Source organism: Nothobranchius furzeri, chromosome 14 (assembly GCF_043380555.1).
Source record: "Nothobranchius furzeri strain GRZ-AD chromosome 14, NfurGRZ-RIMD1, whole genome shotgun sequence".
In the NCBI taxonomy this organism is placed as follows: Eukaryota; Metazoa; Chordata; class Actinopteri; order Cyprinodontiformes; family Nothobranchiidae; genus Nothobranchius; species Nothobranchius furzeri.
Genome location: NC_091754.1, coordinates 32648096 through 32671950, shown reverse-complemented (window position 1 = coordinate 32671950; position 23855 = coordinate 32648096). Strand labels below are relative to the sequence as shown.

Sequence of the window (23855 nt, the reverse complement as noted above, 5' to 3'; positions counted from 1 at the left end):
TCTTGTTGTGGGTTACAGTCATTTTTAGACACAGGTTAAATACACATACTGTGCTGTAAATGTTTCAGGGTGAAAATAAAACGTGGCCGACACATTTCCCAGAGAGCGGTCCTTTTCGGGTGTGATAAAGTTCGGGGCTCCTGGATGAGGCAGCTCTGCAGCTTGAGTCACGGGGTGAGGGAGGGAGTGAGGAGGAGTGAGGGAGGGGGTGAATCTGCAGGACTCGGCTCACCACGCCTCAGCAGCACGGTGAGTCCGTCAGCCATATTGACTACTCTCCTGTGGAACCGGAGGAGTTCGGCGTGTGACCGAGTGCGCTCCGGTAAACAGCGCAGAGGAGCTCTATTTTTACTCGCTGTGGATATTTAAGGGGTAGGAGGAGAGGGGGGAGGGACTGCTCGACACATCCTCAGCGGAGCTACTGAGTTTTCTTATCGCCTTCCTTTAAGCTCTAGCCATAAGGCGGCGGATTTATCTCCTCGTCTGGGCGCAGACACCCGCTAACAAGCCTCACTGTCAGGCGGGTTGGTGAGGGACCCAGCTCCGGCGTTTCAGGACGGGAGGTCGGGTGAGTCAAAGGCAACTCACCCTGAAGGTGTCTCTTGTCGCTAAGGTGCTGTGTGTCTGTAAATGTTATGCAACAGGGTAGCCGGGGTAATAAGATGCCCCATCCGCTGAGCGGCGGCTTCTTTCATCTTAAAGCTCCGCGCGGATACGATGTTTCAGCTCCGTTTGGAACTTTTGTAGCGCCCCTCACGCGCACTGGACCAATTCATATTCTCCTACGTTGTTTAGCGCGTGACGCTTCCCCTTCATTTATTTATTTATTCGGATCAACCCGGGGCTTTCATGCCATTATGTGTAGTTTATTAGCCATCATAAAGTACATTATTTCAGCGTCACAGCGCGCACCCACACATGAACTAGCGGTCCGTTTGGCACAGAACAGACAGAGAAGACAGGCGCTCCTGAATGGTCAATATCCACGTCGCTCTGATCATCCGGGACCCGCCCCCCTCTGGGACTAAATTACAACTCATTTGAGTGCTTCATGACATCAGATACCTTTGACGGCTGGTTTTAGATTTCACTCACTGGCGCTATTTTTTAATCCTGTGGATCCAGACCAGAGGAGAATATGAAGGTGTCCCGATCACACAGTTAAAGACCAACTAATAGATTTATGCTGTGTGCAATTTGTTGCATGTTGTATCAAAGGTGGTGGGGTGTTATTTCCAGTCATTTTAAAGCATCTATCTAAGTAAATGTGATACATATTTATTTCCCTACTGTAGATAGCCTTCTGAACAGCCTCAGCTCGGGAAAATAGATTATCTCCAACAGGACTGATGAACTACGGCTAGTCAAAGATGTGTTGCTGCTATATTGAAACAGGGTTTCAAAATGTCAAAGTGATCCATCCATCCATCCATCCATTTTCATCCGCCTATCCAGAGTTGGGTCAAGGGGCAATAGCCTAAGGCGAGAGGCCCAGACTTCCCTCTCCCCAGCCACTTGGGCCAGCTCCTCCGGGGGGAATCCCAAGGCGTTCCCTTGCCAGGTGAGAGACGTAGTCCCTCCACCGTGTCCTGGAACTATCTTTAGGTCTCCTCTAGGGTTGTCACGGTATGAAAATTTAACCTCACGGTTATTGTGACCAAAATTATCACGGTTTTCGGTATTATCGCGGTATTTTTTAAACGGTGTTGCATATGTTCAGAAAGCATTGATAGTCCTGTTCTACACAAACTGAAATAGTTTTGAAAATGTTTAACAGTGTTTATTAAACCTAAAATAACACAAAGCCTTAGCAAAAGTGCAACTTTTCACAAGGAACAAATAGCTTCTTTTTCTGGAGCATGTTACAGTAGTCAGTGCAGGTTTAAATTATACAAATCCAAACATTCAAAACATAAACAATATGTAAACAAATCAAAGAAACACCACTTGTTTTCTCATATACTTGTTTTCTTCATTATCAAAATGAAAATCTAAAACTCCAGTCCACACTTGACTTGAGCACTGTACAAGTCAACCTTAAAAAAATATGTATTTAAAATAAATAGCCACTTTAAACAAATTACTAAAATAACTACTACACTATGTAATCAAATCCAAATGTTCAAGTATAAATGGCATTGAATAAGTAAACAAATCAATGACAAGGAACTAATTGTATATTTCTCTTCATCATCACCAAATACGATGCTTCATCCAGCAACAGGGTGTCCGTGACACGGTTTAAATGCTGGCAGAGGACGCTGCGGCTGCAGTATATAGTGACTCGTTGCATTCTCCCTCAGCCAAAAGTCCTCGCGTCATGCATTTAAGCTAAAATGCTAATGTTATCTTACCTTGCACTGGCTGTAGAGACGTGGGTGATGGTCACGCAGATGTGCCATTAGATTCGAAGTGTTGCTGCCTTTTGCAGACACTTGTTTCCTGCACGTTCTGCAAACGGGATACAGTAATCCCTCGCTACTTCGCGGTTCGTTCATCGCGGATTCGCTGCTTCGCGGATTTTTTCTTTGGAGCATTTTTCAGGGGGAATTCGCAGATTCGTGGTATTTTTCGCTGATTCGCGGTATTTTTCTATGCGAAATATCAAGAAATTCTTGTTTTTTTTTCATCAATTTCATCATAAAATGCACTTTTTGTAATAAAACTAAAAAAAAAACAAGTAAAAAAATTTTTTTCTTGAGTTTTACCCACAAAAAGAGAATGTGATCGTACGATAATTCAATAGGGAGCGTGGTTTCATAGACGCGGAAGTGATAGCGTCGGTGAAACGCCGGCTGATCTAGGAAACCCCCGAGCGTTCCAGCGTCAACGAAGTGACACGGAAATGCCGGGCTTTCCAGAAGTAAGTAAGATAACTTACTATGAGCTGATAGTTCGTTGGATTGATCGGTAGGTTGGAAACTCTGATCATGAATCTGAAGAAAAGATGACTGAGTGGTGAGCTGGAAAGGCGACTTCCGTTTATAGCTGCGGTTTGTGACGTAGGTGCGACGTGGAGGGAATCCCCGCGAGGGGCATGCTGGGAGTCCCTACTTCGCGGATTTTCACCTATCGCGGCCAGGTCTGGAACGCATCTACCGCGATAAACGAGGGATTACTGTAGCCGTCTTCTATTAACTGTCCCTCAGCATTTTTCAGAAATCCAAAATATGCCCATACTTCCGAGTTAGTCTTCTTTGAGGGCTGATGGATGTCCTGGGCGCTGCCGTCTCCTCCTTCGGCCATTATTTCAGCTTCAAAGTTTTGGTAACTTTGCAAACTAAAAAGTGCGTGTGCGCGCCGCGGGAACTTCAGCTGAAGCGACGGTGGCTGGTAAGGGTCACCAAGCTGAAACCGCGGCCACGGTAAACCCACCGAGATAATTAAATTTTTTAAAAACTGGACGGTTATTTTTATTGTCAACTTTTTTACCGGGGTTTACCGCTATACCGGTTACCGTGACAACCCTAGTCTCCTCCCGGTTGGACGTGCCCGGAAAACCTCACCAGGGAGGCATACTGACCAGATGCCTGAGCCACCTCAACTGGCTCCTCTCGATGTGGAGGAGCAGCGGGTCTACTCCGTGCCCCTCCCGAATGACCGAGCTTCTCACCCTGTCTAAAAAGGAGAGCCCAGCCACTCTTCGGAGAAAACTCATTTCGGCCGCTTGTATCTGCAATCTCGTTCTTTCGGTCACTACCCAAAGCTCATGACCATAGGTGAGGGTAGGGACGTAGATCGACCGGTAAATCGAGAGCTTCGCCTTTTGACTCAGCTCTCTCTTCACCACAACAGACCGGTACAACGCCCGCATCACTGCAGATGCAGCACCAATCCGCCTATCGATCTCACGCTCCAGTTTTCCCTCACTCGTGAACAAGACCCAGAGATACTTAAACTTCTCCACTTGGGGCAGGACCTCATCCCTGACCCGGAGGAGGCATTCTACCCTTTTCCGAATCAAGACCATGGTCTCAGATTTAGAGGAGCTGATTCTCATCCCAGCTGCTTCACACTCGGCTGCGAACCGCTCCAGCGAAAGCTGAAGATCATGTTCTGATGAAGCCAACAGGACCACATCATCTGCAAAAAGCAGAGACCTGATCCTCAGTCCACCAAACGGATACCCTCCACACCTTGGCTGCACCTAGAAATCCTGTCCATAAAGGTTATGAACATAATTGGTGACAAAGGGCAGCCTTGGCGGAGTCCAACTCTCACTGAGAATGAGCCCGACTTACTGCCGGCAATACGGACCACGCTCTGACACCGGTCATACAGGGACCTAACAGCCCGTATCAGAAGAAGACGTGTCGGTGGGATTGAGGAGGTCTTTGAAGTATTCTGCCCACCGATCCACAACGTCCTGACTAGAGGTCAGCAGCACACCGTCCCCACTATAGATAGTGTTGATAGCGCACTGCCCCCCCCCCCCCCCCCCCCCCCCCCGAGGCGCCGGATGGTGGACCAGAATCTCCTCGAAGCCATACTGAAGTCTTGCTCCATGGTCTCACCGAACTCCTCCCATGCTCGGGTTTTTGCCTTGGCGACCACCCGAGCCGCGTTCCGCTTGGACTGCCAGTATCCATCAGCTGCCTCTGGAGTCCCATGGGCCAAAAAGACCTGATAGGACTCTTTCTTCAGCTTGACAGCATCCCTAACCACCGGTGTCCACTAGCGGGTTCGGGGGTTGCCACCACGACAGGCACAGACGATCCTCCGACCACAGCTCCGGTCGGCCACCTCAACAATGGAGGCACGGAACAGGGTCCTTTCAGACTCAGTGTCTCCCGCCTCCCCCGGAACATTTTGAAAGTTCTGTTGGAGGTGGGAATTGAAGCACCTTCTGACAGAAGACTCTGCCAGACGTTCCCAGCAGACCCTCGCGATACGTTTGGGCCTGCCTGGTCTGACCGGCATCCTTCCCCACCATCTGAGCCAATTCACCACCAGGTAGTGGTCAGTTGACAGCTCCACCCCTCTCTTCTCTCCTCCGTGTCCTCCCAACCACACCTCTCCATGTCTCACTGTCGTTGCCCACGTGAGCGTTAAAGTCCCCCAGCAGAAAGAGGGAGTCACCGGAAGGAGCGCTTTCCAGCGCCCCCTCCAAGGTCTCAAAAAAGGGTGGGTAGTGTGAACTGTAGTTTGGTGCATAAGCACAGACCACAGTCAGAACCCGTCCCCCCACACGTAGGCTGAAGGTGGCTACCCTCTCATTCACTGGGGTAAACCCCAACGTGCAAGCACCAAGATGGGGGGCAACTAGTATGCCCACCCCTGCTCGGCGCCTCTCAGTGGGAGCAACTCCAGAGTGGTAGAAAGTCCAACCTCTCTCAAGGAAACTGGTTCCAGAGCCAGAGCCACGCATTGAGGTGAGTCCGACTATATCTAGTCGGAACCTCTCAACCTCACACACCAACTCAGGCTCCTTCCCTACCAGAGATGTGGCATTCCATATGCCAAGAGCCAGCTTCTGTAGCCGAGGATCAGACCGCCAAGGTCCCCGCCCTCGACTACCACCCGTCACACACTGCACCCGACCCCCTTGTCCCCTCCCACGAGTGATGAGCCCATGGGAAGGGGGACCCACAGTTCCTCTTCAGGTTGTGCCCGGCCGGGCTCCATGGGTGAAAGCCCGGCCACCGGGCGCTCCCCAATGTGCCCCACCTCCAGGCCTGGCTCCAGAGGGGGGCCTTGGTGACCCACGTCCGGGCGAGGGAACACGGTTTCCATTTATATAATTCATCATAAGAGGTCTTAGGGCTGCTCTTTGTGTGATCCCTCACCTAGGACCTGTTTGCAATGGGCGACCCTACCAGACAACTTAGCTCCTAAGATCATCCTAGGATCATTGAGACACTCAAACCCCTCCACCACGTTAAGGTGGCAGCCCAGGGAGAAGTGGTCCATGCAAACTTTATTTAGAATGGAATTGTTGGCATAGATATGAAGAAATCCCAGTTGCTTTCAGAGCTACTCGATTAGTAGAATTTTATTCACAAATTATCTTGTTTTGATCGATTATTAAAACAAAAAGAGCCAGTAATTAGCTCAGCCCATGTGGTTTTCTCATGCGCTGCTCCAAGCTGCAAATCAAGCACACCTCCCATGCAGCACTGCCAACTTAGCAACATTGTAGCTATTTCTAACCACTTATCAGACCCCCTTCGTGACTTTTTCCCCAAAAGCACCTAACGAGCAACTTATCAACATTTCTGGTAATCTTTAGGTACTTTCCGCAGAACTTTGTTGTTGTTGATATTCTCTGCAGATTAGCTAAACTTCCAGCCTGTGCTCTGGACCATCCTGGACATTAGGAAAGGAAATGATGTGCGCATGCGCCAGCAGAATGATCACGCTAGTTAAAGTCAGTTAAAGTCCCTCTGGTTGTCACACACTGGTGTGTGTGAAAATTTTCCTTCACATTTGACCCATCCCCCAGGGGAGCGGTGAGCTGCAGACATGGCCGTTTTGGAACTTTTTGGTGGTGTAACCCCCCAATCCAACCCCTTAAAGCAGAGTGTCAAACAAGGAGGCGTTGGGTCCCACTTTTTCAAAGTCTTTGGTATGACCCGACCGGGATTAGAACCCCAATCTCCCAGTCCCAAGGCACACACTCATACCACTGGGCCACTGGGCCACATCGCTCACTCGCTAAAAAAAATAGTTTTACAAGTAAAATAAATTCAAGATAGAGTGAGCCATATCTGAAATGGATATATTTTTTTTAATCAGGGCTTCAAACCCTCACTTGATGAGTGTGAGACACGCATTTGACTGTCGTCACACACTCTCATGCCACACCTTTTTCTCACACTGATAAATAATAATATCTCATATCTGAGCGGCAAGTTGCCTCTCATCAGTAATGATGGGTGTTTCGACCACGCCAGTCACGTACTTTGAAATTTATCACCTTGTAAAAGTTCGTAATTAGCATGACCACAAACTAGAAATCGGCACGTCGCATATATATCACTACATAATCTCCTCTCCCCTAATGTAGCTGCTGCTTACCACGTGACCAGATTCATGGTGGTTCTTTCCTCCTGTGGGAAGTTTGCTGAACTTGCAGCCCTTTTCCCTCAGTTTTCTTCGTGTCTGGTTCAATGACGTAACTTTCGTGAAGCCCATTTGTAGTCCTGGACTTATTTTCTCATAAAACCTAAAATAGCGTTTTCCCCCATTTGAAAATAAGCACGTTCTTGGCATCAAAATGCATCTTTAAATTTCACGGACATCATATGTGAAATCCGTGGCACAAAACAAGCAGAATTAGAAAATAGTATTTTTAGTCCTGTTGACTTGAATTTATTTTTCGTTCTTCCGAGGACCCATGGTCCGGAAATAGATGGGCTCCCTATTCTGCCTGCTTCACTCCCACAAACATTTTTTTTATACCTTTTTTGTGTTGCTGTTTTCTAACTGGAAGAATGCTGACATGGAAGGGCTCATGTCGCCACCTAGTGTACCGGAGTGGAACGAAGGACGGTAATTCTAACGAACATGTAAACTAGGATAAAGACTCCCAGCTTATTACCATAAGATCAACCTGGATCCACTTAGATATCGATCAGTGCACATGTGACCGTACTGACTGTTTTAATTTAGTGCATCTATATTATAGATAACTATAGTATTTCATATAATGAGACACTGATGGTGGTGTAGAAGTTTTTAGTAAAGTAACGTTTGAACTGCTGTGATACTTTATATATCTAAGCTATTTTAACATGGCAGCATTTCACTTTGTTCTTGGCTTTATTCAGATTAGCTTTTAGCTTCTCAGTCCTGTAGGATTTAAATGATTTCTCCAAACAGAGGCTCTTCTGGAAGCTTCTAGAAACGGGTAGCAGGAATTGTTGATATATTCTTCAAAGTGGCTGCAAACAAGCTTTTTAAACAGTAATGCACCTCCTCATGGTAGAAAGTAAAAAGGAATTTATTTACTTTCATTCTCAAACCAGAATTATTAAGAATGAAGGACAACTGCCAAATTAGTTTCAGATTCAGCACAAGAAGTTGGCTAGGTTGAGTTTTCACACACCAGCTGCCTCGGATAGACTGAAACTGATCCCCAATGCTGGTTGTCTTTCACAGCAGGTGAGGATTTGTCTCACTGATGATGCTCTTGATGAAAATCTGCTGACTTTTCTGGGATTTCTTTTTCCGTTGGTTATTTCCTCCACAATGTACAATAAGTACTTTCAATCTCTGCCGAGACCCAAACCGAAGATGGGCATAATGAAAAAGGCCAAATTTAACAAAGAAATATAATAAAGTATTTTTTATGTAACATTCAGGTAACTGAACAAAATACAGATTTGTTTCTCAGGCATGGTTTTCTGTACCATAGTGGCCTTTTTAAAATCATAGCTCACACATCATCAGTTTGTGATGTTTGGACAACCAAAGTAGCTTCAGATGCATGACTACCAGGTTCACTCACACACTACCGAGTTTCTTTTAGCTCTCTCTCGCAATTTATTCTCTGTTTGTCTTAGCCTAAAAATCTAGACTGACAGTAGCAGAAGCAAAATGATTTTGCTCTGCATGTCAGTCTAGCCACGCTCTATTGGAGCCTCCGCAGCTCTGACCAGTCTAGTGCCAATTTGGGTTGTCACGGTGTGAAAATTTAGCCTCACGGTTATTGTGACCAAAATTACCACGGTTTTCAGTAATATCGCGGTATTTTTTTTAAACGTGCTACATTTTCACACAATTAAATATGTCAGGAAATTTTGTCCTCAGTTTGTGTCAAAATTTTGCCTAAAATGTGTTATTTTGTAATTATGTTGTTTATTTGTTTACATTTTTTCCCTTTAGTCTTTAAAATACCAATATTTGCCCATAACTTCTTATTTTTTGTCTGTTTGATGTCATCATTTTAAAAATATTAGATCAGATGATACTCAGTACTCAAGTAGCCTTCTAATCAGATACTTTTTTACCCGTACTTGAGTAATAATCCCTATATCAGGAAAATATTGTCCTCGGTTTGTGTCCTTCCAGTGAGCTTTGCAGATTTGGGAAAATGTCATCAGGCAGTAATCATTGTTAAATTCATAATTATTCTCGGAGAGAGACCAACTCTTATCCAATCCAATCCAATTTTATTTATAAAGCGCATTCACAAGGCATTACAACCAAACAAGGCGCTGTACACTAAAAATGTTAGTTAATTAAACCGGCGTTATACAAACATGTCGAACACAGATAAAAGATAAAAAGGAAATACAACAAAATTCCCAAAAATAACAGCTAAAAATCAATAAGACACAGGGTGAATAAAAATGAGAAAAAACATTTCAAAAAGAACCTCAATAGTATGGAAGTCGATAATTGTGGAGTCCATTTTTAAGACAGTGCAGATGTAAGTGAGGTCCATAATTATGTGGTATAAGCTAGGTTGAAGTAGTGAGTTTTCAGGCGTGATTTAAAAGTGCTAGCTGTTGGTGCTTGCCTCACTAGCAGTGGTAATGTGTTCCACAGCTTCGGTGCACAGACAGAGGAAGCCCTTTCTCCATGGCTTTTTAAATGTGCATTTGGAACAGCTAGGAGGAGCTTATATTCAGACCTGAGAGCACGCGGCGGGTTGTTGTAATGGACAAGTTCACACAGATATGGAGGAGCTTATCTGCCCCTGGGAGCCCTGTAATGCATAGCGTCATTTCAACATGGCGGTGTCCGCGACACGGTTTATATGCAGGTAGCGGCGCTGCGGCTGCTTTATATAACGACTCGTTGCTTTCTCCCTCAACCCAAATCCTCGGATCACGCATTTGAACTAAAACGCTAATGTTAGCTTGCCTTGCGTTGACTGTAGAGTTGTGGGTGATGGTCACGCAGATGTGTCATGAGATTTGAAACGTTGTTGCCTTTCACAGACACTTTTTCTGCACGTGCAGCAAACAGGATAGCCGTCTTCTATCAAATGTCCCGCGGCATTCTTCAAATATCCAAAAGATGCCCGTACTTCCCACTTTGTCTTCTTTGAGGGATAAAAAATGTCCTCCTGAGCGCTGCCATCTCCTCCTTTGGCCATTATTTCAGCTTTAGCTTCAAGAAATTTTGGTTGTAAACAACAAAGCGCGCATATGCCGCCGGCAACTTCAGCAGATGATAAGGGTCACTGCGCCTACACCGCAGCCAAGGTAATCCACCGAGATAATATAGTTTTTTTAAAAACAAGACGGTTATTATTATTGTCAACTTTTTTACCGGGGTTTACTGCTACACCGGTTACCGTGACAACCCTAGTGCCAATCAGCGCTATATCAGTTTGGTGAGCGGGATGATGCAACGCAGCGGAACAGCAAAGATGGCAATGGCTTGTTGGAAACTACTTTTGGTTAGCCTAGTGAACTAGACCAAATTCTTGCTTTGCAAAGAATGGTCTAGGCATGCTCCATTGGAACCTCAGCAGCTCCTACCAGGAATCTGGCTAGCCAATCACAGCTCTCTAGAGGGGTTTTAAACACATAAAGAGCTGTGATTGGTCCATAATGGTGGGCCAATCATAGTGCTCTATCTGCTTAGTGAACAAATCACAGAGCTTTATCCGCTTTGTGAGCAAATCAGGCCACTCTATATGCCTGGTGGGTGGGATGATGCAACAGAGTGAAACAAGAGTATGTCACACTTATTGTCCAGTGGAATGTGGAGATCATTTGAAAGACAACGGTAGAACCCGCCCCACAACCGAGAGCCGTCAATGGAGCATGGCCAGACTAAATAATACATTTATTTAGTCTGGCTTGCCAGGCTAACTTTTGGTTCAACTTTGGACTCTTTAGACTTGGGCTTTTCTATGAGTCAATAGTATATAGAGATAGTTAAAGTAGCTTTCCATATTTTTCTTTCATCTGATGGCACCATCTAGTGGCTGACAAGCGTATGACTACTCAACCTACTTTAATTTCCATATTTAAAGTGACAATGTGTATATTTCCTGGTGATTATGATCAGTAGACACCTACATCATTGCAAGCAAGCTGTATTTTTTTGTTGGAGTAAGACTTTACCAACGGATGCCTATAAGGGTCAAAAAGCCCTGGGGAGTGCAAACATCAGCAAAATGAGAAGCACATCAGATCTCTTTTCACCCCTGGCAACAAGTGAAGAGGTAAATGTGTAAAACAACGTTAATGAATGGTGAAAGTTTTTTAATCGTCTGTTACACATCAGTAAATGCATTTTGTCCTCATGGGCTTCTGTAGCAGGAAACATGGCATCTAATATGGCGTCGCCCAGAGACTTAGACCCACTCCCGTGTATTTTAGACCATTTTTTATGGTTATATGTTACAACGCCACCAATATATTTCAACAACTGGGCATCATTTCATTTTTTTCAACAACATTTTGATGGGTATTTTCAGAGATTAATGGTAAAAATTACACATTGTCTCTGTAAGGCTGAAAGTAATGCCTCTCATTAACGAACGCGCTCGTCTAGCCAACAAAACTGAGCTAAAACATATTGTTGAACAGTTATGCTCATGTTATGTTCTGTCTTCATATATTTATATTTTAAAGACTTGTCCATGACAGACGTTGCCAACCTACCTCAATTGAGGTACGTCCTTAAATGCTCGAGCACGCCCTGTGATTGATGCTTGTTTGTAAGTGGTAGTCTAACGGTATTGGTTAGTGCTGACCGGTGTTCACTTGATATTGCATTGAGCTCTACGGGATATGGGGCGGGCTTAACAAAATGAAAAAGATGTGTTTCCAACATTATATTACAGTACATGATAAGACAATCACTCCAGGTAATAGCTTTAAGTCCTTTGTTTAGAAAAACAATGTATTTGTGTCCTCGTCGGCAGTGTCTGGCAGACTGCCCTGCTGACTGACATCCGTAGAGGTGAGTAGGTCATGTTGTCCAGTAGCATGTGGAGACGGGTTGAAAGACAATAAATAAGCAAAGACGGGATTGACCTGTGCTGCTTTTGGAGAATCTGAACAACATAATTTTATTAATTTGCCGTGTGTGTCCGCCACACACACGCACGCACACACACACACACACTGTTTTCTCCTCCCACTGAGCAGCTGTATGCCGGCTCGCTGGGGCGAGAGCTCCATTGCACCAAGGACAGGAACACACACAGCGTATCCTGTTCCCACTGAGCAGCAGCTCCGTGTTACAGAGAAGTTCAGAAGAACAGCATTCAGCATGAAAATGAATCGCGCATGCGGGAATTCCCCACTGGCTGATTCTACTCACCAATCAGAATCGGTAGGCGTAATTTCAGCTGGCCAACCAGTCCGTAGTGTCTACTCAGTCCCAGTTTGACCGCTGGGGAGGAGGTCTGAAAAAAGAGTCGCCTCGGAACCGAAAACCCATATCTGACCCTTGTGTGAAGCCAAATACCGGTACCGTACCGATGCTAATGTATAAGCACCATATATATTCAGATATAGGATAGCTTCTCAGGCAGTTTGTCATGTTCTCTTACTTAAATTATCTCAGGACATGAAGTGTCCTGGAAAAAAGGGCCACGACCTAAAAACAGACTTTCCATAACGTGGTTTTTGACTGGTAATAGAATCTTATAAGAGCTTCAGACATCTTTATATTCCTGCTGGGTGGTAGTCTGTCTTCAATCTTGTCTCAGGAGTTGCAGTTGCTTGTGTTTAAAATGTGTCCCAATCAATCAATCAATCAATCAATCAATCAATCAATCAATCAATCAATCAATCAATCAATCAATCAATCAATCAATCAATCAATCAATCAAAGCTTTAAAGCGCCTTCCGCGACCCTGTCGGGAAGCCTAAGGCGCTGAACATGGTACATGAGAAAAGTTAAATATGATGAATAAATCGAAAATAAATGCAATTCAAATATTACAAACAAAATAAATAAATAAAAAAAGGTAAAACATTCTAGAAGACAAATGGGTAAAACAAGGGATAAAGAGACCAATGACAACAGGGAAATAAAATCAACATAAAAGAGGGCCAAATTCAAACACGTTCAGGGAACGCCAAGCGGAGAAGGTGTGTTTTTAGGCGACTCTTAAAGACTGGCAGAGATGGGGACAGCCTAACTGAGGGTGGCAACTGGTTCCAGAGTGACGATGCTAGAACTGAGAAAGCCCGTTCCCCGCAAGTACGACACTTAGAACGAGGGGCAGCGAGCAGGCCTTTGTCAGAGGAGCGCAGAGCGCGTGATGGGGAATGTCTGTTCAGGAGCGTGGCCAGATAGGGTGGAGCACCACCCTGGAAGAAATTGTAAACAAAGACGAGGAGTTTGAAGTGTGAATGATAGCAAACCGGAAGCCAGTCCCAGTGGCACACTCTTCTTTCTTCCCTCTTTCCATTTCTTTTTTCCATTTGTGCGGAGGTCACATGGAAAATAATACACACTCAAACTGTTTTCAGTTGTAGCATTTACTCTGAGGATTTCGTCAGTGGTTTTTCTGGGTCAGACCCTTAGAGGCAGGCCTTTTGTGCCGTCAAACTTTATTCACACTACAAGGAATCAGGCGGCTCTTCTGTAGTTCAGGTAAAAACCTCAAGAATAGGGGTTGGTTATACTTCCTTCCTGAACAGCAGCTGCTGTATGTTGTGTGTGGATGTGTACACATGTGTGCACGGGCACGCATATGTGTGTCTGCAGCTCATGTCAGTGGTAGACGTTTAGCCCAGATCATGTTTAGCAGCCTAAATAAAATTCAGATTATTTTAGGGCCTCTGTGGGATGTTTCTGATGCAACAAACTAATTTATGAAAAACAAAAACTGACCCAAAAATTAATTTGAATGATTAGTTTGTTGGTTATGATGAAATGCAAATAATATCAGTAAAATCAGTGCAGTGCAACAAGAATAGCAATGCTGGTTTCTACGCAACAGAAAGACATTTTTTACAAACAGCTGCACCATCCTAGACAATATCCTCCAAAGCCCTTGGGTTATAGAACTACAGCCAAAGAGAGAATGGAAAAAATTACAAGATTTCTGATGTTTATGTGATTGGGTGTAAAGTATTTGTACACAGTCTGTAGTTGAGCTGAAATGATGCATTTTCATTTATATCGGTTACTCAGGAAATTCGATAACGATACACTTTCGTTTTATCTTATATATATATATATATATATATATATATATATATATATATATATATATATATATATACAGTTGTGGTCAGAAGTTTACATACACTTGTAAAAAATATAATATAATGGCTCTACTGAGTGTCCCGTTATTTCTAAAACTCTGATTTTTCTCTGATAGAGTGATTGGAACAGATACTTCTTTGTCACAAAAACATTCATGAAGTTTGGTTCTTTAATGTCTTTATTATGGGTTAACAGAGAAAAGTGATCACATTTGCTGGGTCACAAATATACATACAGCAACATGATCTAGCAATTTTGGTGACTTAGAAACGTGTCAGTGAACTGAGCTTCATAGCATGGCCTCTTAACTTCTTGTGAGTGATTATGAGTGACTACAGCTGGTGACTTCTCTTAGGCCAGGTAAATAGGGCTCATTGGATACAAACGCCCACAAACGCTACAATGGGAAAGTCAAAGGAGCTCAGCATGGATCTGAAAAAGCGAATTATTGACTTGAACAAATCAGGAAAGTCACTTGGGGCCATTTCAAAGCAGCTGCAGGTCCCAAGAGCAACAGTGCAAACAATTGTTTGTAAGTATAAGGTGCATGGCACTGTTTCATTACTGCCAAGATCAGGAAGAAAACGCAAGCTATCACTGCTGCTGAGAGAAAATTGGTCAGGAGGGTAAAGAGTGAACCAAGAATCACCAAAAAGCAGATCTGCCAAGAATTAGAAGCTGCTGGAACACATGTGTCATTGTCCACAGTCAAACATGTTTTGCATCTCCATGGACTGAGAGGCTGCCGTGCAAGAAGGAAGCCCTTGCTCCAAAAGCGGCACCTTAAGGCTCGACTGAAGTTTGCTGCTGATCACATGGACAAAGATAAGACCTTCTGGAGGAAAGTTCTGTGGTCAGACGAAACAAAAATCGAGCTTTTTGGCCACAATGCCCAGCAATATGTTTGGAGGAGAAAAGGTGAGGCCTTTAACCCCAAGAACACCATGCCTACAGTCAAGCATGGTGGTGGGAATATTATGCTGTGGGGCTGTTTTGCTGCCAATGGAACTGGTGCTTTACAGAGAGTAAATGGGATAATGAAGAAGGAGGATTACCTTCACATTCTTCAACATAACCTAAAATCATCAGCACGAAGGTTGGGTCTTGGGCGCAGTTGGGTGTTCCAACAGGACAATGACCCCAAACACACATCAAAAGTGGTAAAGGAATGGCTAAATCAGGCTAGAATAAGGGTTTTAGAATGGCCTTCCCAAAGTCCTGACTTAAACCCCATTGAAAACATGTGGACAGTGCTGAAGAAACAAGTCCATGTCAGAAAGCCATCAAATTTAACTGAACTTCACCAATTCTGTCAAGAGGAGTGGTCAAAGATTCAACCAGAAGCTTGCCAGAAGCTTGTGGATGGCTACCAAAAGTGCCTAATTGAAGTGAAAATGGCTAAGGGACATGTAACCAAATATTAGCACTGCTGTATGTATATTTGTGACCCAGCAAATGTGATCACTTTTCTCTGTTAACCCATAATAAAGACATTAAAGAACCGAACTTCATGAATGTTTTTTGTGACAAGGAAGTATCTGTTCTAATCACTCTATCAGAGAAAAATCAGAGTTTTAGAAATAATGGGACACTCAGTAGAGCCATTATATTATATTTTTTACAAGTGTATGTAAACTTCTGACCACAACTGTATATATATATATATATATATATAATATATATATATATATATATATATATATATATTACAGTGGTGTGAAAAACTATTTGCCCCCTTCCTGATTTCTTATTCTTTTGCATGTTTGTCACACAAAATGTTTCTGATCATCAAACACATTTAACCATTAATCAGAGATAACACAAGTAAACACAAGATGCAGTTTTGAAATGATGGTTTTTATTATTTAGGGAGAGGCCAAACCTACATTGCCCTGTGTGAAAAAGTAATTGCCCCCCTTGTTAAAAAATAACCCAACTGTGGTGTTTCACACCTGAGTTCAATTTCTGTAGCCACCCCCAAGCCTGATTACTTCCACACCTGTTTCAATCAAAAAATCACTTAAACATGAGCTGCCTGACATAGAGAAGTAGACCAAAAGCACCTCAAAAGCTAGACATCATGCCAAGATCCAAAGAAATTCAAGAACAAATGAGAACAAAAGTAATTGAGATCCATCTGTCTGGTAAAGGTTATAAAGCTGTTTCTAAAGCTTTGGGACTCCAGCGAACCACAGTGAGAGCCATTATCCACAAATGGCAACAACATGGAACAGTGGTGATCCTTCCCAGGAGTGGGCGGCCGACCAAAATTAGACTTTCATATATACACACAACTGAAGTAGTTCAAGCCTTTTATTGTTTCTAATATTGATCAGGGCCTGAAATTCACTTCTAAAAATTCACTTCTAAAAACAGGGGGGAATTCCCCCCTCACATCATATACAGGGGGGGGGGGGGGGGGGGGGGGGATTACCGAATGTGCAGTCTTATGTTGTACTAATCATACCTTACAACACGTTTATAAGCAGCTTTCATTGGACTCCTGCAGCATTCTCATCTTCGTTGCTTTTGTCCCTTTTTTTGTTTCATCTCTGCCTGATTTCTTTCCTCACACAGAAGTTAAAAAAAGAAATATAAACTTTCCGAAATCTTCAACAATAGTGTCTGATCTTCCATCAGCAATTTCAGAATTCCTTATCAGTTTTGTTTTGACCTTGTCATCTATTAACCTGACATAGATAATCAGTCGTTTGGTGTTACTAATGTCAGTAGATTCATCCAATATTAATGAAAACACGGGACTTCTTTCAACAGCTTTGTCAACATCTTCCACAAGTGTTCTTGCAATAGCTTGCTGCATTTCTGACAGTCCTTTTTCATTGACGTAGCTACCATAGCTTGATGTTTCTGTAAGTTTTTTGAAAGCAGGACACTCCATTTCTTTCAGGAATTTAACCACATGGCAAAATTTAGCTTTTGCCATTTCATTTTTTGCAATAAAATATGCAGTTTTCAGGAGCCCCTTCATTTCTGCAGCAGACTGTAAATGTGCATCTTCGATGGCTTTGGCCATTACATTTTTTGCTGAATCCGCCTCACATTTTCTTTTTATTGCTGCAGTGTGAGACACACCATCAGCATGATGACGCAAAGTTTATGTTTTGTAGCATTGACTTGCAAAAGGCACAGCGCCGTACATTTTACAAATGGAGCAAGTTCATTTCCCCATTATTATTTTCAAGCCAGGGATACAGTCTGAGCCAGTTAGCCTGAAACTTATCTTTAGGCTGCTTGCTAACGTTACTTTCAGTGACGCTACCTTTTCGAAAGTCCGGAGGATCCGCCTCATTCACAACATCGCTGGAATCAGCGCTGCCTCCAGCGCCTCCTCCCTCGCTGCCTTCCGCTCTGGAGATTTCTTGTAAAGTTTTTTTTGGGAGCAGGTTCCCCTTCGTTGTTAGATTTCCGTTTTAACCAGCGGTCCATGTCTGCGTGCAGGCGTTAAATCCGACAACCGAAGCACTGCTTTGCTGCTAGCATGGGACTGAGCTCGTATTTTGATAAGTGGAGAAAAAATAATAATCCAGCACGCCGCCAATCACCAAGATGAAGAACGGGTTTGATGTTGTGGAATTTTAATGGCTCTGATACAAACGTCCACATTCGCTGCAGGCTGTGCGGGACTTTCCCGCATTATAAAACTAGATTTGCGAGAAGCGACTATTTAAAGCGCAATACCCGCAATCCCGCAGTGAATTTCAGGCCCTGTTGATGATTTTGGCATACAGCTCATGAAAACCCAAAATTCCTATCTAAAAAATTTGCATATTTGTAACGTGATGAAGGAGCTGTTCCAACCAGGATTATTTCATCTTTTCCACAGTCCCTTTGACGCAGTGCAAGAGTTCATGAGACAGCCTCAAGGTCATGCATTCACTTCTAAACTGTTTACATTCCAGCAATGAACACAGAAGAGAAGACTTCTTTTCTTTTATTAAAAAACCAAAGAACTCTATTTTTGAATAAAAGCTAATCAAAACAACTGTTAGTCAATAATAACCATGTAACCGATCTGTGAAATCACAATGTTATGATTAATGTTTTAATAAGTAAATGACTTATTCTAGCCACTAGTCACGGTGATACACTAAGGTAAATAATCATGACACATTCCTGTCGCAAATCCAATCAGAACCTTCATGTCTGAAGCGTGGCAGAGTCTCTGTGGTGTTTGTTTAATCTGTCAGCTGTGATTTGTCCAGAATCATAAACATCAAGATTAATAAAACAGAACAATGCCATTTTAAGTTCAGTATTCAACGAGATCTCGAGATCCCCTGAAGTTCATCGCATGCTAAGTGAAGTATGGACCGGCCATCTATACTTTTCTTTTTAAGCTGAGAACTGCCAAGCTGGGAAATCCTGTCATTGTTATCAACAAAACAACGGTTCCTTCAGATTAAAAGCTGAACTCGCTGACCCAAAGGGGGGTCCCTTTGACACTGTGAAACACCTGTCGCTTTTTACCTGGAGACTATCCAAAGACTGGTTTGTCGTGCTGTCGACGCCGTTTCATCGACTCCAGTACCAGAGGAGGGTCCATGGACCTGGCAGCCTGATCTGTACGGGAGTCTCACTGAAGAGTATGTAGAGCGACACAGATGGCGTCTCATGTTGTTTTATGACCACGGTTCAAACGTTGATCAGTTAGGAGCAAAACATCATCTCCCACTCAGACTCGCTTCTCTAGAACGGAGGTTCTGAACTGACATCACACCAACACACACTTCACCTCACATTCCATTCCACAAGCATCCATCATTAGAGAGTTAGTACTGTTAAACTGTTTAAAATCATTTAGATAATACATTTTCTTAAATGTTTGGAAGTCTCTCTCTCTTCTCTTGTCTCTCAGTTCATGCAAAGTGTTTATTTAATTTCCCTGTAATAAAAAGAACCACTCTTCTGATTTAAATAGCCCAGTGTCCATTAGATGGGGTCCATACTAGATTTGGATCTGTAATGTCCAATGATCATTAATTAAAATGTAACTCTTTAACCCTTACATATTTCATTTGACCAATAAAAGAAAAGTTTTTAATATAAAAAAGTAAACCCTCAAATAATTATGTCAGTTATGCACTCAATCCTTGGTCGGGAATCCTTTTGCGGAAAAGAAAGTGCGGCGTGGCATGGAGGCAATCAGCCTGTGGCTCTGCTGAGGTGTTATGGAGGCCCAGGATGCTTCGATAGCGGCCTTAATCTCATCCAGAGTGTTGGGTCATGCGTCTCTCAACTTTCTCTTCACAATATCTCACAGATTCTGTACGGGGTTCAGGTCAGGAGAGTTGGCAGGCCAATTGAGCACAGTAATACCATGGTCAGTAAACCATTTACCAGTGGTTTTGGCACTTTGAGCAGGTGCCAGGTCGTGCTGAAAAATGAAATCTTCATCTCCATAAAGCTTTTCAGCAGATGGAAGCATGAAGTGCTCCAAAATCTCCTGATAGCTAGCTGCATTGACCCTGCCCTTGATAAAACACAGTGGACCAACACCAGCAGCTGACATGGCACCCCAGACCATCACTGACTGTGGGTACTTGACACTGGACTTCAGGCATTTTGGCATTTCCCTCTGCCCAGTCTTCCTCCAGACTCTGGCACCTTGATTTCCGAATGACATGCAAAATTTGCTTCCATCTGAAAAAAGTACTTTGGACCACTGAGCAACAGTCCAGTGCTGCTTCTCTGAAGCCCAGGTCAGGCGCTTCTGCCGCTGTTTCTGGTTCAAAAGTGGCTTAACCTGGGGAATGCGGCACCTGTAGCCCATTTCCTGCACACACCTGTACACGGTTGCTCTGGATGTTTCTACTCCAGACTCAGTCCACTGCTTCCGCAGGTCCCCCAAGGTCTGGAATCGGTCCTTCTCCACAATCTTCCTCAGGGTCCGGTCACCTCTTCTCGTTGTGCAGCGTTTTCTGCCACACGTTTTCCTTCCCACAGACTTCCCACTGAGGTGCCTTGATACAGCACTCTGGGACCAGCCTATTCGTTCAGAAATTTCTTTCTGTGTCTTACCCTCTTGCTTGAGGGTGTCAATGATGGCCTTCTGGACAGCAGTCAGGTCGGCAGTCTTACCCATGATTGCGGTTTTGAGTAATGAACCAGGCTGGGAGTTTTTATAAGCCTCAGGAATCTTTTGCAGGTGTTAGAGTTAATTAGTTGATTCAGATGATTAGGTTAATTGCTCATTTAGAGAACCTTTTCATGATATGCAAATTTTTTGAGATAGGAATTTTGGGTTTTCATGAGCTGTATGCCAAAATCATCAATATTAGAAACAATAAAAGGCTTGAACTACTTCAGTTGTGTGTAATGAATCTAATATATATGAAAGTCTAATGTTTATCAGTACATTACAGAAAATAATGAACTTTATCACAATATGCTAATTTTTTGAGAAGGACCTGTACACTTACCTAAAGGATTATTAGGAACACCTGTTCAACTTCTCCTTAACCCTCCCACTGTCTTTGTGGGTGACCCCGCGAGGAAAGTTGACCATTGAGCAGGATTGATGGTTTATCCCTTGAGGTCCACATGGCAGGTGTGTAGGGGTTGTATCAACTAGTCGACTAGTCGACTTCACTTCTCTGTAGTGACTTTTTAAGACTTTCATAGACTAGTCGCTGTCACGTGATAATGACCGACAAGATGCAGTCCTCGAAAAGACAGCAGGTGACGAGCCCCTATGCGTCGGGAGGGTATCTGACGCCCACTGTAAAATGGACATTTGACCGAATTGTGACCTTTACCCTCTTGCAATTTAACCTTCCCCACACCCCCATCCTAATCTTAACCAGCTTGTGCATGCAAAGCTCTGATCATTGACGCTCTCCAGACACGCGATCGTTCTTGTCGGCTCATTTTCTTTTATGTTATCTGTCTTTTATTTGTGCCTGAGCAGAGCGCATCACCTGTTTTGTCCTCCGGTGATGCACCTCACCGGTGCAGCTGGCGCACAGCGTGCACTCCGCAGTTTTTGCGGTCGGTAGATCTTTTAGAGCTGCAGTTCAAAGGTAACTCATAAGGTGAATATATATGAAGCCAGATAGCAGTTTTTCTTTAGGATTGAGAGGAGATGCAAGAAGATGATTAACAGAGACAGGACAGAAAAATATTCAAATAAAAACAAGTTGGTTTTTGTATCTGGTGGTTGCAACAAACAGACACCATTGAAGGTAATCAGAAGTGAGAAACAGAAAATGAAATAATTATTTTAATGTTTAGAGCAGCAGAAACCCTGAGAGGCTGCAGGCGCATCAGTGAGTTTACGGCCGCTGCGCAGGGGGAGGGCTGAAGCAAGATGCAGAAACTACCGTTGTTAAAAGAGATGTTTAACTCAGAAAATGTGGGCGCAATTTTCATTGTCAAAAACTCCAGCATACCAACCACCCCCCGATCAATGCGAACCCTGCCATTTAACTGTTTTGCCTTCTTGTGAAGATTATTGCAAAGAGAAACAAACTTGAATAACACCAGTAGGGATGTCCCGGTCCGATGTTGATATCGGCCCAAAAACACTGTATCGGATTATATCGCACTGCATCAAAAGTCTCTGATAGTGATTATTAAAGCTACTCAGTCACCAGAACTATGTGCACTGCACCATTATCTCTGTCACTGTAAATGAGGGAAGAAAACAAATTGATCGGATCCTTTTCTTACCTTTTCATCATTGTTTAATGTAAAGTTTCGATCAGTACAAAGTTTAATTACAACAATCCAACAGACAGAGCCTGGATTATTATTCTGAACAGTTTAAACATGTTTTAAAAGGAGACACGTGTGACGTGTCAAAAAGCGGCACCTGCTCAGGCCTGGTAGGCCCACCCACAACGCCACAGCTGCTGTGGCTCCCAGTGTTTTCTTTACTGTGGGAAACAGGTAATAATGGCTCTTTGATTGGAAAAGGTTGCCAACCCCTGTACTCAACTGACACTACGGGGTGCTAAAGCAAGCCAGAACTGCCTTGGCTCCCTTTAACACTTGATCACTTACAATCAGAGACACATCAGGGACAAGCTAGCAAAAACGACGCTTGCTAACTCTAGAACACATGTCAGACTAAAGGCCCGCATTTTTATGTGGCCCGCGAGATAAATATAAAAAATATATTAAAACTGACCCGCTGGCAGATTTTACCGCAAAGACAACTCCCATGATGCTTTGCAGCGTTAGCATGGAGCCGAAGCGCTCCCTCCTTTGTGTTTTTTCCAGCGTCTGCTGCCGGTGTCTGCAGCTCCGCTGTCTCGGACAAACTGAACGCTCCTCTCTCTCAGCGCCGAGTTAACTCAGCTATTGGCCGATGTTGAAGCCCAGAAATGGAGATTTTAACTGCTCAGTAATGTGTTCACGACTGAAAGAGAAAGTTTTCCAACTGACTACCAGACAGAGCTGATATAACTCCAGCGAGCAGCGACACGCTCAAATCAGCCCGACTCTGTGGCTGCTGTAGTTTTTATTTTTCCTCCCCGACACACAACAACGTGGTCAAGCTGCTCAGACATGTTCAGCAGCACAAACCTATGTGAGCACCTGTTGTCATTAGGGTTGTCACGGTAACCGGTATAGCGGTAAACCCCGGTAAAAAAGTTGACAATAAAAATAACCGTCCAGTTTTTAAAAAACTATATTATCTCGGTGGGTTTACCGTGGCCGCGGTTTCGGCGCGATGACCCTTACCAGCCACCGTCGCTTCAGCTGAAGTTCCCGCTGCGCGCACACGCACTTTTTAATTTGCAACGGCACCAAAACTTTGAAGCTGAAATAATGGCCGAAGGAGGCGACGGCAGCGCCCAGGACATCCATCAGCCCTCAAAGAAGACTAAATCGGAAGTATGGGCATATTTGGGATTTCTGAAAAATGCTGAGGGACAGTTAATAGAAGACAGCTATCCCGTTTGCAGAACGTGCAGGAAACAAGTGTCTGCAGAAGGCAGCAACACTTCAAATCTCATGGCACATCTGCGTGACGATCACCCACGTCTCCACAGCCGGTGCAAGGTAAGTTAACATTAGCATTTTAGCTTAAATGCATGACGCGAGGACTTTTGGTTGAGGGAGAATGCAACGAGTCACTATATACTGCAGCCGCAGCGTCCTCTGGCAGCATTTAAACCGTGTCACGGACACCCTGTTGCTGGATGAAGCATCTTATTTGTTGATGATGAAGAGAAATATACAATTAGTTCCTTGTCATGGATTTGTTTACTTATTCAATGCCATTTATACTTGAACATTTGGATTTGATTACATAGTGTAGTAGTTATTTTAGTAATTTGTTTAAAGTGGATATTTATTTTAAATACATATTTTTTAAGGTTGACTTGTACAGTGCTCAAGTCAAGTGTGGACTGGAGTTTTAGATTTTCATTTTGATAATGAAGAAAACAAGTATATGAGAAAACAAGTGGTGTTTCTTTGATTTGTTTACATATTGTTTATGTTTTGAATGTTTGGATTTGTATAATTTAAACCTGCACTGACTACTGTAACATGTTCCAGAAAAATAAGCTGTTTGTTCCTTTACTTGTGAAAAGTTGCACTTTTGCTAAGGCTTTGTGTTATTTTAGGTTTAATAAACACTGTTAAACCTTTTCAGAACTATTTCAGTTTGTGTAGAACAGGACTATCAATGCTTTCTGAACATATGCAACACCGTTTAAAAAATACCGCGATAATACCGAAAACCGTGATAA

General features: G+C 43.5%; 1 protein-coding gene across 3 annotated transcripts in view; it reads left to right on the top strand.

Annotated features, from left to right (window-relative positions):
• The first annotated feature begins 229 nt into the window (after positions 1–229).
• Positions 230–23855, top strand: part of LOC107389636 (radixin) — an 88281-nt gene continuing 64655 nt past the window's right edge. Inside the window, exon 1 of one of the 3 annotated variants that reach the window (XM_015965876.2) lies at positions 230–249. The gene's annotated coding sequence lies outside the window, so the exon portion shown is untranslated. Of the gene's footprint in view, positions 250–328; positions 614–23855 lie in introns of those variants that run through there. The other 2 variants (XM_015965875.2, XM_070544075.1) reach the window with 2 other exon arrangements.